This window comes from Eleutherodactylus coqui, chromosome 7 (genome assembly GCF_035609145.1).
Source record: "Eleutherodactylus coqui strain aEleCoq1 chromosome 7, aEleCoq1.hap1, whole genome shotgun sequence".
NCBI lineage: Eukaryota > Metazoa > Chordata > Amphibia > Anura > Eleutherodactylidae > Eleutherodactylus > Eleutherodactylus coqui.
The window spans coordinates 186453028-186469459 of NC_089843.1; the positions used below are offsets into that span (position 1 = coordinate 186453028).

The following is a 16432-nucleotide window of genomic DNA, read 5'->3' on the forward strand; positions in this document are numbered from 1 at the left end:
GACTTGTCATAATTGATTTTAAAATTGGACAGCAGATTGGAGGATGTGGAGCTCCACATCCGCACAAATCCATCATGCCTTTCTCTCAACCAGTTTGAAAGTTCTTTCAAATTGCAAATCAAGTCTACCTTCACCCTCCACTGGTCCATGGAGGGGGCAGCCCTCTGTAGCCATAGAAGGGGGATCAGGGCCTTAGCGGCATCGAGCAGCAATGCAATCAGCTTATTCCTCAGTAGGTGGAAAACTGCGGAGGGTCTCCAGAGGAAAATCATGTCTGCTGCAAGTTTCAGACCTGGTGAGAGGCGCTGCAATACATTCACTACCTCTCTCCAAAAAGGGGCAATGATGGGCATTCCCACCAGATGTGCAAGTACGAGCCTACACCTGAGTTACATCTCCAACATTTGTCATGGAGGGAAAGTTTGTATGCAAAAAGCCATTGAGGAGTCTGGTACCATCGTACCAAAAGTTTATAATGACTCTTCTGCATTAAAATACAAGGGGAAAGTCCATAGGCAGTTTTCAGAATTGATTTTATATTCGCGGGGGAGAGAGATATATTTAGTTCTTTCTCCCTCGAGACCAAAAATGAAGTCTTGGACACGATGGGGGGGGGGGGGGGGGATAAAATTCCTCCGCAGATTGGATATCTTTCTTGGCTTGAGAGCTTTCTCTCTCCTCTAATACTCTTTCAAAGGGGGTCTTAGGCCTGGTGGATTTAAAGGTTTTAAGAAATTTACCCAGGGAGCTAGTTACGTGCGATGCCTGTAGAAAAGAAAACTTGTGGTTGGGTAACAGTCTGTAGAATCTTGTCAGGTTTCTTGTGCGCCTGGGCCTGGAGGTCACCCACTATTTCTTTAGAGAATCTTCTCCATATACTTACTGTCGATGGGTCAGAGGGTATCCCAAGCAGCCCGCAGAAAGCTCGCAATGGGACCATCAGAGAGGACCCAAGTGCTAAAAAGCTCCTCAGATTGTCCCAGGTCTCGTAGGGGCCCCTAAACAGCGAACTAAAGTTAGTCGCTCTGTATTTGAGTTTATCAGGAAACCATAGGTACTCTAAGAGATTAACACCATATCCCTCTGCTAAATGGAACATTAAGGGATCTCTAATTGGGTGAGTAAGGTCCATCCAATAGCCAAGCTGAGTTGCTTTATAAAAATCCCTAATGCAGGGTAGATCAATTCCTCCCTCCGAGCGCCGTTTTATCATTAGACTGTAGGCTAGTCGGGGTCTCCTCTGCCTCCATACATAACCAGTAAAGAGTCTGCGAAGGATCTCAAAGAAGGTCTGGGGCAGTGAAATCGGGATCATACGGATTTTGTATAGAATTGTCAGGAGTAGAGATGAGCGAACGCGTTCGTCCGAGCTTGATATTCGTGCGAATATTAGGGTGTTCGGGATGTTCGTTATTCGTAACGAACACCATGCGGTGTTCTGGTTACTTTCACTTCCTTCCCTGAGACGTTAGCGCGCTTTTCTGGCCAATTGAAAGACAGGGAAGGCATTACAACTTCCCCCTGCAACGTTTAAGCCCTATACCACCCCCCTGCTGTGAGTGGCTGGCGAGATCAGGTGTTCGCCTAATATAAAAGTCGGCCCCTCCCGCGGCTCGCCTCAGATGCGGTGTGAGTTAGATGAGGGACAGTGCTGTTTATACCGGAGCTGCTGTAGGGAAAGAATTGGTAGTTAGTGTAGGCTTCAAGACCCCCCAAAGGTCCTTATTAGGGCCACTGATAGCTGTGTGTTGGCTGCTGTTAGCAGTGGAATTTTTTTTTTTCTCAAAATCGGCTCTGCAGAGCGTTGCACCTGGCATTAGGGACAGAAGTGCTGCATAGGCAGGGAGAGTGTTAGGAGTGAGTGTAGCCTTCAAGAACCTCAACGGTCCTTTCTAGGGCCATATTTATCCGTGTGCAGTACTGTCCAGGCTGCTGTTAGCTGTGCTGCATTTTTTTGGGGCTTCTCAAAATCGCCTCTGCAGAGCATTCCACCCTCCATTGATACTGCAGGGAAAGAATTGTATAGGCAGGGCCACAACACAGTTATTATTCATAGAATATACGCAGTGCTGCCTTTTGGTGGGAAAAAACTGAAAACAAATCTATTTGTCCAGCCTCTGTCCGTCCTAACGCCTGTGGACACGTGTGAGCTGCGTGAAAAACATTGCTAAATCATACGCACCCAGCTACGCTTTACTGCTGGCTTCGCCATTTGCTTTCCTTAATTGGGAAAAAAAATACCTGCTCTGCCAGAGTTATAATAACTCTGCTACCCTCACGTTCTGTGACACATAAGCAGGGACACAGCACAGTTATTACACTTCTCATGTTCATTGAATATACGCAGTGCTGCCTTTTGGTGGGAAAAAACTGAAAACAAATCTATTTGTCCAGCCTCTGTCCGTCCTAACGCCTGTGGACACGTGTGAGCTGCGTGAAAAACATTGCTAAATCATACGCACCCAGCTACGCTTTACTGCTGGCTTCGCCATTTGCTTTCCTTAATTGGGAAAAAAAATACCTGCTCTGCCAGAGTTATAATAACTCTGCTACCCTCACGTTCTGTGACACATAAGCAGGGACACAGCACAGTTATTACACTTCTCATGTTCATTGAATATACGCAGTGCTGCCTTTTGGTGGGAAAAAACTGAAAACAAATCTATTTGTCCAGCCTCTGTCCGTCCTAACGCCTGTGGACACGTGTGAGCTGCGTGAAAAACATTGCTAAATCATACGCACCCAGCTACGCTTTACTGCTGGCTTCGCCATTTGCTTTCCTTAATTGGGAAAAAAAATACCTGCTCTGCCAGAGTTATAATAACTCTGCTACCCTCACGTTCTGTGACACATAAGCAGGGACACAGCACAGTTATTAAACTTAGATTATTCATTCACTAGAGGCAGTGGGGCCTTTCGTTTTCCCAAAAGGGCAAAAATTATATTTGGCCTGCAGTCTTGCGCCAATTTATTTCCTGCCTGTTAAATCAAATCACTGGTAATACAGCATGCTGAGGGGTAGGGGTAGGCCTAGAGGACGTGGACGCGGCCGAGGACGCGGAGGGCCAAGTCAGGGTGTGGGCACAGCCCGAGCTCCTGATCCCGGTGTGTCGCAGCCGACTGCTGCGCGATTAGGAGAGAGGCACGTTTCTGGCGTCCCCACATTCATCGCCCAATTAATGGGTCCACGCGGGAGACGGTTATTAGAAAATGAGCAGTGTGAGCAGGTCCTGTCCTGGATGGCAGAAAGTGCTTCGAGCAACCTATCGTCAACACGCAGTTCTGCGCCGTCCACTGCTGCAAATCCGAATCCTCTGTCTGCTGCTCCTCCTTCCTCCCAGCCTCCTCACTCCACTACAATGACACCTGCTCAGGAGCGGGAACACTCCCAGGAACTGTTCTCGGGCCCCTGCTTAGATTGGGCAGCAGCGGTTCCTCTCCCACCAGAGGAGTTTATCGTCACTGATGCCCAACCATTCGAAAGTTCCCGGGGTCCGAGGGAAGAGGCTGGGGACTTCCGCCAACTGTCTCAACAACTTTCTGTGGGTGAGGAGGATGATGACGATCAGACACAGTTGTCTTGCAGTGAGGTAGTAGTAAGGGCAGTAAGTCCAAGGGAGCAGCGCACAGAGGATTCGGAGGAAGAGCAGCAGGACGATGAGGTGACTGACCCCACCTGGTGTGCAACGCTTACTCAGGAGGACAGGTCTTCAGAGGGGGAGTCAAGGGCATCAGCAGGGCAGGTTGCAAGAGGCAGTGCGGTGTCCAGGGGTAGAGGCAGGGCCAGACCGAATAATCCACCAAGTGTTTCCCAAAGCGCCCCCTCGCGCCATGCCACCCTGCAGAGGCCGAGGTGCTCTAAGGTCTGGCAGTTTTTCACAGAGACGCCTGACGACCGACGAACAGTGGTGTGCAACCTTTGTTGCGCAAAGCTCAGCCGGGGAGCCAACACCAACAGCCTCACCACCACCACCATGCGCAGACATATGATGGCCAAGCACCCCACAAGGTGGGACGAAGGCCGTTCACCGCCTCCGGTTTGCACCCCTGCCTCTCCCCCTGTGCCCCAACCTGCCACTGAGATGCAACCCCCCTCTCAGGACACAGGCACTACCGCCTCATGGCCTGCACCCACACCCTCATCTCCGCTGTCCTCGGCCCCATCCAGCAGTGTAGTTCAGCGCACCGTTCAGCCGTCGCTTGCGCAAGTGTTCGAGCGCAAGCGCAAGTACGCCGCCACGCACCCGCACGCTCAAACGTTAACCGTCCGCATAGCAAAATTCATCAGCCTTGAGATGCTGCCGTATAGGGTTGTGGAAACTGAGTCCTTCAAAAGTATCATGGAGGCGGCGGCCCCGCGCTACTCAGTTCCCAGTCGCCACTACTTTTCCTGATGTGCCGTCCCAGCCCTGCACGACCACGTCTCCCGCAACATTGTGCGCGCCCTCACCAACGCGGTTACTGCCACGGTCCACTTAACTACGGACACGTGGACAAGCACAGGCGGGCAGGGCCACTACATCTCCCTGACGGCACATTGGGTGAATTTAGTGGAGGCTGGGACAGAGTCAGAGCCTGGGACCGCTCACGTCCTACCCACCCCCAGAATTGCGGGCCCCAGCTCGGTGGTGGTATCTGCGGAGGTGTATGCTTCCTCCACTAAAGCACCCTCCTCCTCCTCCTCCTCCTCCTCCTCCTCCTCTGTCTCGCAATCAAGATGTGTTAGCAGCAGCATGTCGCCAGCAGTCGGTGTCGCGCGGTGTGGCAGCACAGCGGTGGGCAAGCGTCAGCAGGCCGTGCTGAAACTACTCAGCTTAGGCGATAAGAGGCACACGGCCCACGAACTGCTGCAGGGTCTGACACAGCAGACCGACCGCTGGCTTGCGCCGCTGAGCCTCCAACCGGGCATGGTCGTGTGTGACAACGGGCGTAACCTGGTGGCGGCTCTGCAGCTTGGCAGCCTCACGCACGTGCCATGCCTGGCCCACGTCTTTAATTTGGTGGTTCAGCGGTTTCTGAAAAGCTACCCACGCTTGTCAGACCTGCTCGTAAAGGCGCGCCGGCTCTGCGCACATTTCCGCAAGTCCCACACGGACGCTGCCACCCTGCGCACCCTGCAACATCACTTTAAGCTGCCAGTGCACCGACTGCTGTGCGACGTGCCCACACGGTGGAACTCTACGCTCCACATGTTGGCCAGGCTCTATGAACAACGGAGAGCTATAGTCGAATACCAACTCCAACATGGGCGGCGCAGTGGGAGTCAGCCTCCTCAATTCCTTTCAGAAGAGTGGGCCTGGTTGGCAGACATCTGCCATGTCCTTGGTAATTTTGAGGAGTCTACCCAGGTGGTGAGCGGCGATGCTACAATCATTAGCGTCACCATTCCTCTGCTATGCATCTTGAGAAATTCCCTGCAAACCATAAAGGCAGCTGCTTTGCGCTCGGAAACGGGGGCAGGGGAAGACAGTATGCCGCTGGATAGTCAGGGCACCCTCCTGTCTATTTCTCAGCACGTACAGGAGGAGGAGGAGGAGCATGAGGAGGATGAGGAGGAGGGGGAAGAGACAGCTTGGGCCGCTGCTGACGGTACACCGGCTGATTGCCTGTCATCCTTTCAGCGTGTATGGCCTGAGGAGGAGGAGGAGGAGGAGGAGGATCCTGAAAGTGATCTTCCTAGTGAAGACAGCCATGTGTTGCGTACAGGTACCCTGGCACACATGGCTGACTTCATGTTAGGATGCCTTTCTCGTGACCCTCGCGTTGCACGCATTCTGGCCACTACGGATTACTGGGTGTACACACTGCTCGATCCACGGTATAAGGAGAACCTGCCCACTCTGATTCCCGAAGAGGAAAGGGGTTCGAGAGTGTTGCTATACCACAGGACCCTTGCGGACAAGCTGATGGTAAAATTCCCAGCCGACAGCGCTAGTGGCAGAAGGCGCAGTACCGAGGGCAAGGTAGCAGGGGATGTGCGTAGATCGAGCACCATGTACATCCCAGGCAGTGCAACAGTCTTTAAGGGCCTGGCCAGCTTTATGGCTCCCCACCAAGACTGTGTCACCGCTCCCCAGTCACGGCTGAGTCGACGGGAGCACTGTAAAAGGATGGTGAGGGAGTACGTAGCGGATCGCACGACCATCCTTGGTGACGCCTCTGCCCCCTACAACTACTGGGTGTCGAAGCTGGACATGTGGCCTGAACTAGCGCTGTATGCCCTGGAGGTGCTTGCTTGTCCTGCGGCTAGCGTGTTGTCGGAGAGGGTGTTTAGTGCGGCTGGGGGAATCATCACAGATAAGCGTAGCCGCTTGTCAACCGACAGTGCCGACAGGCTAACACTCATCAAGATGAACAAAGGCTGGATTTCCCCAGACTTCTGTTCTCCACCAGCGGACAGCAGCGATACGTAAGCAATACGTAGGCTGCACCCGCGGATGGAAGCTACGTTCTCTCTCACCATCCAAAACGGGGACATTTCTGCTTCATCAATCTGTGTCTAATATTCCTCCTCCTCCTCCTCCTGCTCCTCCTCCTGAAACCTCACGTAATCACGCTGAACGGGCAATTTTTCTTAGGGCCACAAGGCTCACTCAAATAATTTTTTAGAACAATTTTTATAAGTTTCAATGCGCTTAAAAGCATTGGAACTTTAACTTGAACCAATTTTTCGTTACACTGGGCTGCCTCCAGGCCTAGTTACCACTTAAGCCACATTAACCAAAGCGATTAATGGGTTTCACCTGCCCTCTTGGCTGGCCATGGCCAATTTTTGGGATGTACATTAGTACTGTTGATACAGCAATTTTTGTGGGCCCTCGCCTACAGTGTAATCAAATTAATTTTTAGCCCACCTGCATTACAGCTGACGTTACCTCAGCTGTGTTGGGCAATGCAATGGGATATTTTTATGTACCGCCGGTGGGTTCCAGGGAGCCACCCATGCTGTAGGTGCACACTGAGTTTTTAATACATCTGTACACTTCTAAAGAACCCGTCTGACTGGGGCATGCAGTGTGGGCCGAAGCCCACCTGTATTACGCACGACATTACTACCTCAGCTGTGTTGGGCAATGCAATGGGATATTTCTATGTACCGCCGGTGGCTTCCTGGCACCCACCCAGGCAGTGGGTCCACAGGGAGTTTAACCTACATGTCTCCACTTGTAAAGAACCCCAGTCTGACTGGGGCATGCAGTGTGGGCCGAAGCCCACCTGCATTAAGCACGACATTACTACCTCAGCTGTGTTGGGCAATGCAATGGGATATTTTTGTGTACCGCCGGTGGGTTCCAAGGAGCCACCCATGCTGTAGGTGCACACTGAGTTTTTAATACATCTGTACACTTCTAAAGAACCCGTCTGACTGGGGCATGCAGTGTGGGCCGAAGCCCACCTGTATTACGCACGACATTACTACCTCAGCTGTGTTGGGCAATGCAATGGGATATTTCTATGTACCGCCGGTGGCTTCCTGGCACCCACCCAGGCAGTGGGTCCACAGGGAGTTTAACCTACATGTGTCCACTGGTAAAGAACCCCAGTCTGACTGGGGCATGCAGTGTGGGCCGAAGCCCACCTGCATTAAGTACGACATTACTACCTCAGCTGTGTTGGGCAATGCAATGGGATATTTTTGTGTACCGCCGGTGGGTTCCAGGGAGCCACCCATGCTGTAGGTGCACACTGAGTTTTTAATACATCTGTACACTTCTAAAGAACCCGTCTGACTGGGGCATGCAGTGTGGGCCGAAGCCCACCTGTATTACGCACGACATTACTACCTCAGCTGTGTTGGGCAATGCAATGGGATATTTCTATGTACCGCCGGTGGCTTCCTGGCACCCACCCAGGCAGTGGGTCCACAGGGAGTTTAACCTACATGTGTCCACTTGTAAAGAACCCCAGTCTGACTGGGGCATGCAGTGTGGGCCGAAGCCCACCTGCATTAACCCTTTCCAGTCCACTGTGTGACCTGTGAAGACATTAGGGTTTAAGGCTGTACAGCTCCGTTGTTGGTAGACGTCCGTCGGGGTTCTCTTACTGTATATTGCCAGCCTCTCTGCTGTCGGAGCCTATCCTACGTGTCAGCTCATGCAGTACTGGCTTTAGCCAGCATATAGCGCCGTTGTATAACGGCAGAAAAAGAGTAAGCCCCCTAGGAAAACCATATACAAATTGGATTGGAAAGGGTTAAGCACAACATTACTACCTCAGCTGTGTTGGGCAATGCAATGGGATATTTCTGTGTACCGCCGGTGGGTTCCAGGGAGCCACCCATGCTGTGGGTCGACAGGGACTTCACAATAGGGAGTTGTACCTGCCTGTGTCTATGAATTAAAAAGCCCGGTCTGACTGGGGCATGCAGACACCTTGACAGAATGAATAGTGTGTGGCACATAGGTTCCCCATTGCTATGCCCACGTGTGCAGCTCCTGATGGCGGTGGCACAGGATTCTATTTCTCATTGCTTCTGTACAGCATTGTGGGCTATCGCTCCGCCACTTTTAAAGAGGGTCGCTGCCTAGCCGTGCCAACCTCTGCAGTGTGTGCCTGCGGTCCCTCGTCATGGCAGACGCAATTCTAAATAGACATGAGCGTGGTGTGGCATGAGGGCAGCTGAAGGCTGCCCAGGGACACTTTGGTGTGCGCTGTGGGGGGGGAGGGGGGGCGGTTGGGCAGCATGTAACCCAGGAGAAGTGTCAGTGGAGTGTCATGCAGGCAGTGATTGTGCTTTGTTGGAGGTAGTGTGGTGCTTAGCAAAGGTATGCCATGCTAATGAGGGCTTTTCAGAAGTAAAAGTTGTTGGGAGGGGGGGGGGCCCACTCTTGCCGGTATTGTGGCTTAATAGTGGGACCTGTGAACTTGAGATGCAGCCCAACACGTAGCCCCTCGCCTGCCCTATCCGTCACTGTGTCATTCCCATCACTTTCCTGAATTGCCCAGATTTTCACACATGAAAACCTTAGCGAGCATCGGCGAAATACAAAAATGTTCTGGTCGCCCATTGACTTCAATGGGGTTCGTTGTTCGAAACGAACCCTCGAGCATCACGGGAAGTTCGTTCCGAATAACGAACACCCGAACATTTTGGTGTTCGCTCATCTCTAGTCAGGAGTAAATATGATTTAATTATATTTTTCCTACCGAACCAGGATATGAATGGTAGCTCTTAGGCATGGAGCATATCCTTAACTTAGGTTATCAGGGGCCTAAAATTAAATGTGTAGAGGTCTTCTGCTTTTTGGTGAGTTTAATTCCTAAATAGTCAATTGATGAGTTGGACCACGCAAAAGAGGAACAAGATCTCAGGTTGCTACAACGAGCGTCCGGCACAGGGACGTTCAAGATAGTGGATTTAGAAAAATTAATTTTAAAGTTTGACATGGAGCTGAATTCTTTGAGTAGCCAAGTCAGCCTAGGAATGCTCTTTTCTGGTTCGGTAAGGACAAACACAATGTCGTCTGCAAAAGCAGCAGCTGGTAGGGTACCTTGACCAATATTCAGGCCTTTTATATTAGGATCTTGCCTGGTGCTCTGAAGTAGGGGTTCCAATGCAAGAATGAAAAGGGTTGGGGATAATGGACAGCTCTGACTGGTCGCAATACAGATGTCAAACGGGGCGGACAACAATTTGTTAACTTTCAGTCTGGCATATGGTCTAGTATAGAGAGAAAAAAATGCAGAGATAAAGAGTGGAGGGAAGTTAAATCCACACAGGACTGCTTCTATATACGTCCAGCTCACTCTATCAAAGGCTTTCTCAGCGTCAGTACCCACGAAGACCATTGGAACGTCATGGGACTGAGCATATTTTGCAGCATGAAGCAGCCGAAGGCAGTTGTCACACCCTTCCCTTCTTTTAATAAAGGCCGATTGTTCGCTGTTAAATCAAGGAAGGGATATAGTCTTCTAACCGCTTAGTTAGCAACTTGGCCCACAGCTTAACATCAAAATTTATCAATGAGATTGGTTTATAGCTACTGCACAGTTCTGGATCCTTCCCCTCTTTTTGTATGAACGTGATGTGTGCTTCTTGGGTTTGTTTGGGAAGGGATCCTCCTTGTAGAAGCGCATTGAATAGATCTTTCAAACATGGAGCCAAAGTTGGTTTAAATGCTTTGTAGTAGACTAATGACAAACCATTCGGGCCGGGACTTTTCCCCTGTGTGAATGACTATGATATTTTCGATTTCTTGGGAAGAGACCGGAGCCAACAGGGAGCTAGCTTTGTCGTCGCCCAACTTAGGGAGATGTAGTGTGTTCAGAAAAATGTCAGTCTGTTCCTTAATTAGCTGGGGGTCTGTGTGTGAGTCTTGATCTTGGAGGTTATATAGGTCTGAATAAAACCGTTGGAACTCTTTTGCTATTTCTACCGATGAGGATGTCGCTTCGCCTGATTGTGTTTTATTGAATTAATGTGATTTCTACTGCGGGTTTTTTAATTAGAGCCGACAAACTTGCTTCTTCTATTCCCGTGGGCATAAACCGCATGTTTAAGAAATAGATGTTTCTTATTGAATTTAGATTTCGTAGATCCTGCCTCAAGGAGGTCAGTTCTTCCAAATTACTTTTAGTTTGAGAGCTTTTCACCGCCTGTTCAAATAATGCTATTTGAGAAAGTTTATTATCAATTTCTTTCTGTTGCTGTTTTTTTAACTCTGGTCCCCAAATCTATCAGAAGACCCCTCACAAATGCCTTATGAGCTTCCCACACCATCGGGATCTCTAGGTCCCCTGTAGAATTTAATTGGAAATATTCTTGTACTAACTCGGTAATACAAGCCTTCTCCTCCACCGAGTCCAGTAAGGAGTCGTTGAGACGCCATCTCCACTCCTTTGGCGTTTCCCGAAGAGGGAGTATATCAATATGTAGAGGGGCATGATCGGAGATCGTCATAGAATCAATGTTGGCCCTGCCCAGATGCACCAGGAGGTTTGAGGAGACAAATAAGTAGTCCAGCCTCTGGAAGGAGGAATGAACAGTGGAGTAGTAGGTAAAGTCCTTGGTGGAGGGGTGCAAGCACCGCCAAGCATCTACTACGTTTAAACTTTGGAGTCGCTGACTCAACACCCTCAGCTTCCTCTGTGAGACCTGGGAGCGACCCCCTGAAGAGTCCAGTAAGGGGTTAAGAGTTAAGTTCCAATCCCCACCCAAGATGACCTGCCCAACGGCAAACTGCCTGAGCACCTCCAGTTGTTTGATTATCCAAGAAACATGGTCCGCGTTGGGGGCATAAAGATTTGCAAAGGTCAATTTCTTATTATTGATTGAACCTCTGAGGAAAAGGACCCTGCCCTCCCTATCTGCATATTGCGCCTCACATTTGAAAGCAATGGATTTGTGGAACAAGATGGAAACCCCCTTTGAGGCTGACGGGGGATGTGAATTATGATACATTTGAGGGAAGTATCTACCCAGTAGGGTGAAGCACTTGCCTCCCTTAAAATGTGTTTCTTGTAGGAGAAGGACTTTTGTGCCGTACCTTTTGAGTAGAAGTGAGAGGTTGTGTCTCTTGAGCGGTGAGTTGAGGCCTCGGACATTGAAAGTAGTGATACGGGTGTCGTTTATTTCAGTTCACTGAGAAACGGCAATAGGAGAGGACTTCACTCTGCAATGAGACCGCTGGAAGAAGAAAGACAAAACAACAAAGTACAATTATATGTATGTCCGTAGGCGGATCTATCTGAAATGCCTCCAGGTACTTAAGAAAGGAAAGGGGAGAGTGAGGGGAGGGAAGGAAGACAAATGAGAAGAACAGATAAGGTATGAAATACAGGGAAAGGAGCAGGGACAAGGATGCACCAATACGTAATTCAAGAAGACGCCCAAGCAGTGGGCTAGATTTCCATGATCTAAAGAAATTACGAATGAGTGCGAAGGGTTAAGATTATTACAACACTATGAACAAAGTGTCGGTCGGAGAACGAATTAAGCCTGATCAATACAGGTGCAGTCGGAACCAAGATATTGTTAAGGACCGCCGCACGGTCACATAACCTTTCAGGTCTTGAGTTCCAAATTAGTCCGTACCTGGGTGCACCAGGGAAACCAAGAACTAGACTCAAAGACAGTTATCAGTTTCCTCAGATACGCAGAGTGGAGCCACGGCAAGTATACAGGTCACTCTGCATAAGGCGGGCGTACTGAGTGTTTATTAACTTTGTATTTTTTTTTCATACAGGAAAAGAATGGGTCATTAGTCACAGCCTTAATCTCATTGGGTTAGACAAACATTATGAATCATGTATTGTTCAGCAATCACATAGCGTGAGAGTTTATGAAATGTCCTTCAAATATCTGTTTTCCTGGCGTTATCTGGTTTCTCCCTTGTGATTTTGGACGGCCGTAGTGTCTTGTTAGCACAGTCAGTTCTTCATCCAAACCTCATGGCATGGGGGAGCTTCTTCTGATAACAGTTGTACATCAGGGACCCAGACTTGGTTTTCTCGGAAAAGATTGAAACAGATGTCATGAAACACTGTACCGTACCTCCTGCTCTAAACTTATTTCTGCTTTGAATTATTGTTTTACTACGCACAAGCTTATTTACATCTTATAATGCTCCATTTAGTATCTAGCGGCCATTTTGAGACAGATTCTTCCATATTATGGACCTGTACCTTCTCAATATCAGTAGAAGAGATGGTAATCCTTCTAGCGGAAAAAAGAAGAACAATGTCTGACTAGTGAAGGCTGGATAACTGAAGATGGCAGGCTGGTTTGAGAAACTATTAGGAACAACCTTCAGGCCACCTCCATCAGGTAAGTTAGTCAGAGCTACGGCAGAAGCCACACCAGTTATGTTTCAGTCGGGTACAAGATCAAGAAAAAGCATTTCCTCTAACTTCAGGTGCTATTCCTTGCCGCTTCCTCCCTGCTCTTCTTTTTCTTGCTTTTGGGAGATTTTGCAGGACCTGCCAGCTGTCAGGTTTCCACTGTTGGCAAGTGAAGAAGGCTGGGAGGCTCTGGGAGAGGCAGCCAGTGGGGGAGATCAATCGATGTTGCCAGCAGCCATTCAGATCATCAGGCGAGTGTACATTATATGTCTTGTCTTTGTAGCTAAAGCCTAAACCAAAAGGGAACAGCCAAGCGTAACTTATGTCCTTTGCTCTCAGCGCATCAAGAAGCGGATGTTGAAGGCGGCGTTTGGCCAGGGTAGAAGGCGCTAGGTCCTGAAATATTTGAATGGGCACTCCTCCGTAGTGTAAGTTCTGACGGTTTCTTGCTGCCCCAAGAATAGCTAGTGCATCCGGAAGGAAAGTAGCTGGCAAATAATGTCTCTGGGAGGCTCCGAACTTGCGGGAGACGTACGTAGCGCTCTGTGGATACGCTCGATGGTGATGGCGTCAGCTCTGTCAGAGCCCAGGAGTGATGTAAAAAGTTCCATTGCAACTTTGGGAAGAACTTCTGGCGCCCAAGATTCTGTTGAACCTTTTATGCGAACGCTACTGCGCCTGTTTCGCAGGCGGATGTTCACTCAAGGTCTGGGCCATCTCCAGAGAGTGGGTGGTAATAGCAGATGTAGATGTTTCCAACTCCTCCCCTCTTCTCCCCATATTTCTTACCTCCTCCTTTATCTCAGGGCGCATAGCTTTAGACAACAGTTCCTTCTTAAAGCTCTTGGAAATCTTCTCATTATCTTCCCCTTCCGAGAAGGTTTCCTCCTCCCGCTCCCCTCCGGTAATTGCTGCTGCATCCTGGCTCGATGCCATCTTGTCGACCGCATGGGGAGAGTGGGCAGTCTGGTCTTTCAAGTATCTTTGCATGTCTGTCTGGTTTCTGGCCGGGCGGGGAGTTTCTGTGTGTTCTCCCCCTTCTCCCTTGCTGGTTTTACCATTCTTCGCATCTGCTTGCCACCATAACAGGTCTGGGTAAGCGCCGCTGCTCGGGAGCTCTGCTCTCAGGCAGCCATTTCACGCCGCGGTCAGGCTCCGCCCCCCGCGCCAGTGCCTCTTTGAGGCAGCGATCAGCAGAATCAGACATTAGTGGAATATCTTAGTAAAATATAATCAATACATTTATTGCAATAACGTTTATAATAGTAGAAGCAGAGTGCACCTCTAAGCAGTGAGTGCAGACTACCTATCATAGTCAATAGTCAAGCAAAGTATCTTACAATAACAGTGGCAAAAAGGTGGCCAAAAGAGGCAATACTATCAGCAGAATGTCCAATAATTTCAAAGCCCACATAGTGCTGCCCTTCACATGACCAAGAACTAAATTCTAAAATCCAGGCTGCCTGCACAAATCTCAAGGGCAAGTGCCTTGCAGTATTTCAGGATACTTCCAGAGGAGTCTGAAGAGAAGGCAAAGATGGCCTCAAGAATTTTTTTTATTTTAAATCAATTTTTTTTTTATTGAAAAGAGATCCTTTTTTCTTGTGTCTGAAGACACTTTCCACATACATATAATACAAACACAGAAAACACCAACAACCCATCCCCCGAGGGAACGTATTCCAATGGTCTCTCTTGTACTATTTAAACATACTGCTTCAGAGTCCTTTAATTATCTAGATTTTCAGATGGGTAGTTCGCAGTCCTTGTAGTTCGATGTTACCTGTAGTGCAAAGGTTAACTCAGCTACTTCCTTCCCTTCTCATTTCTCCCTCCCCACTCCCTTTCCCTTCCACAATATATGCATTTCAGTGAGTATTAGCATCATTGTCTAAGTAGGCTATTTTCAAGGAGACCGATGGTATGCAGCCATTTGAACCATATACCATAATATTTCTGTAACGTCTTTTTTTTGCAATAAATACTTTGCTCCCAAATTAGTTCTCAAGTTCAGCTAGATCAGGGGGACACTCATCCAACCAATGTTGTGCTATCAATTTTCTGGCTAATATCCTGGCCACTGCTATTTTTTCATTTTCTTCTAGGGGCACATAATTTACATAGCCCAGGACATACCAATGGGGTAAATTCCAATTGTATGTCGTAAACTCTATGGATCAGGCTGCACACCTTGTTTCAGTATCTCTGCAACTTAAGACAATGCCACATCATGCGTATAAAGTCCGCTGTATGAACCTTGCATCTAATACTTAAAAGGAGTATCTCTCACACCATTATTGTACAGAAACGCAGGAGTATGGTATACCCTGTGCAGCAGATAAAGTTGTGATATCCTATGAGACTCGCTCAGAGACAATTTAAGAGTCATTTGTAATACTTCCGCCCACAGTGATTCCTCAATCGGGCTAATATCCTCCTCCCATTTACTCCTTGTTGCCAGAGGGTAGCATTTGTGATGCTAGAAAAAAATGACACAGGGTTAGGCAGCGCAAGTCCTTCATCTCCCTTAGGATTACACAGTGTCTCCAACTTAATTCTAGGTTCTTTATCCCTCCAAATCAGATCTCTGAATAGGCGGTTGACCCTGTAAAAGAGGCCCCGTGTAATCCAGTGAGGTGAATTATGGAGCAGGTACAGCAATTGTGGCATCAATATTATTTTAACCGGGTTCACCCTTCCTACAATCGTCAGGGGGAGTTTGCAGCAAACATTGTGTTTTTTTTAATTTCACCAACAGAGGGTCTAGATTCAGCTTCCCATATTCCATAACATTGTTAGAGACTTTGACTTCCAAGTACGTGATGACTGATTTGCACTGCATAGGAGTTTGATTTTCCCTTGCAGCAAGATCAGGATCATCTATTGGTAGTATGTCAGATTTACTCCAGTTTATAGTAAGGCCCGAGAATACACTGTATCACTTGATCCAAGACATTGCCGCATCTAGAGATCCACCTGCATTACTCAAAAATAGTAAGAGATCGTCAACGTATAACGCCACTTTCTCCTCTACTTCCCCTCTTTTAAACCCCACCACCTCTGGACAGGATCTTAGGACACAAGCCAGGGGCTCAATTACAAGGGCAAATGAGAGCGGCGAGAGCGGACAGTCCTGTCTTGTTCCCCTATAGAACAAGAAAGGCTCAGAACAGCCACCATTAACCGCCACAACCGTCTACACTTTAGTAAATAGAAGGTGTATGAGTCTCACATATGTCCGACCAAATCCCATCCTGCTCAGTACTTCCCACATAAAGGGCCACTCCACACTATCAAACGCTTTATCAGCGTCTAAGGAGCATGCGACTCTCCGTCCCATGTTATCCGTTGGCAGCTGAAGATTAAGAAACAATATGTTATTAAGAAACGTATGTTAATTGCTGTGGATCGGGCTGTAATAAATCCACTCTGATCAGGATGGATGAGAGTCATGACCACCTGTGAGAGCCTATTTGCTAAGATCTTTGCCAGAAGCTTCACATCTACATTGAGTAGTGAGATAGGCCTATAAGAGTCTGGCAAGAGTGGGTCCTTCCCTGGTTTTGGAATAATTGTTATTATTGCATTTCGCATAGATGGTGGCAATTCTGTCTGTCTGTCCGCCTCCGATAGTACCTCCAGCAGTTTTGGC

General features: G+C 48.6%; 1 long non-coding RNA gene across 2 annotated transcripts in view; it reads right to left on the bottom strand.

The window, feature by feature from the left end:
- LOC136573015 (uncharacterized) overlaps positions 1-16432 on the bottom strand; it is a 32355-nt gene that overhangs the window by 14859 nt on the left and 1064 nt on the right. Inside the window, exons 1-2 of one of the 2 annotated variants that reach the window (XR_010785840.1) lie at positions 13570-13716; positions 11487-11626 (exon numbers count right to left, since the gene is read on the bottom strand). This is a non-coding gene — a long non-coding RNA (uncharacterized lncRNA). Of the gene's footprint in view, positions 1-11486; positions 11627-13569; positions 13717-16432 lie in introns of those variants that run through there. The other variant, XR_010785841.1, reaches the window with a different exon arrangement.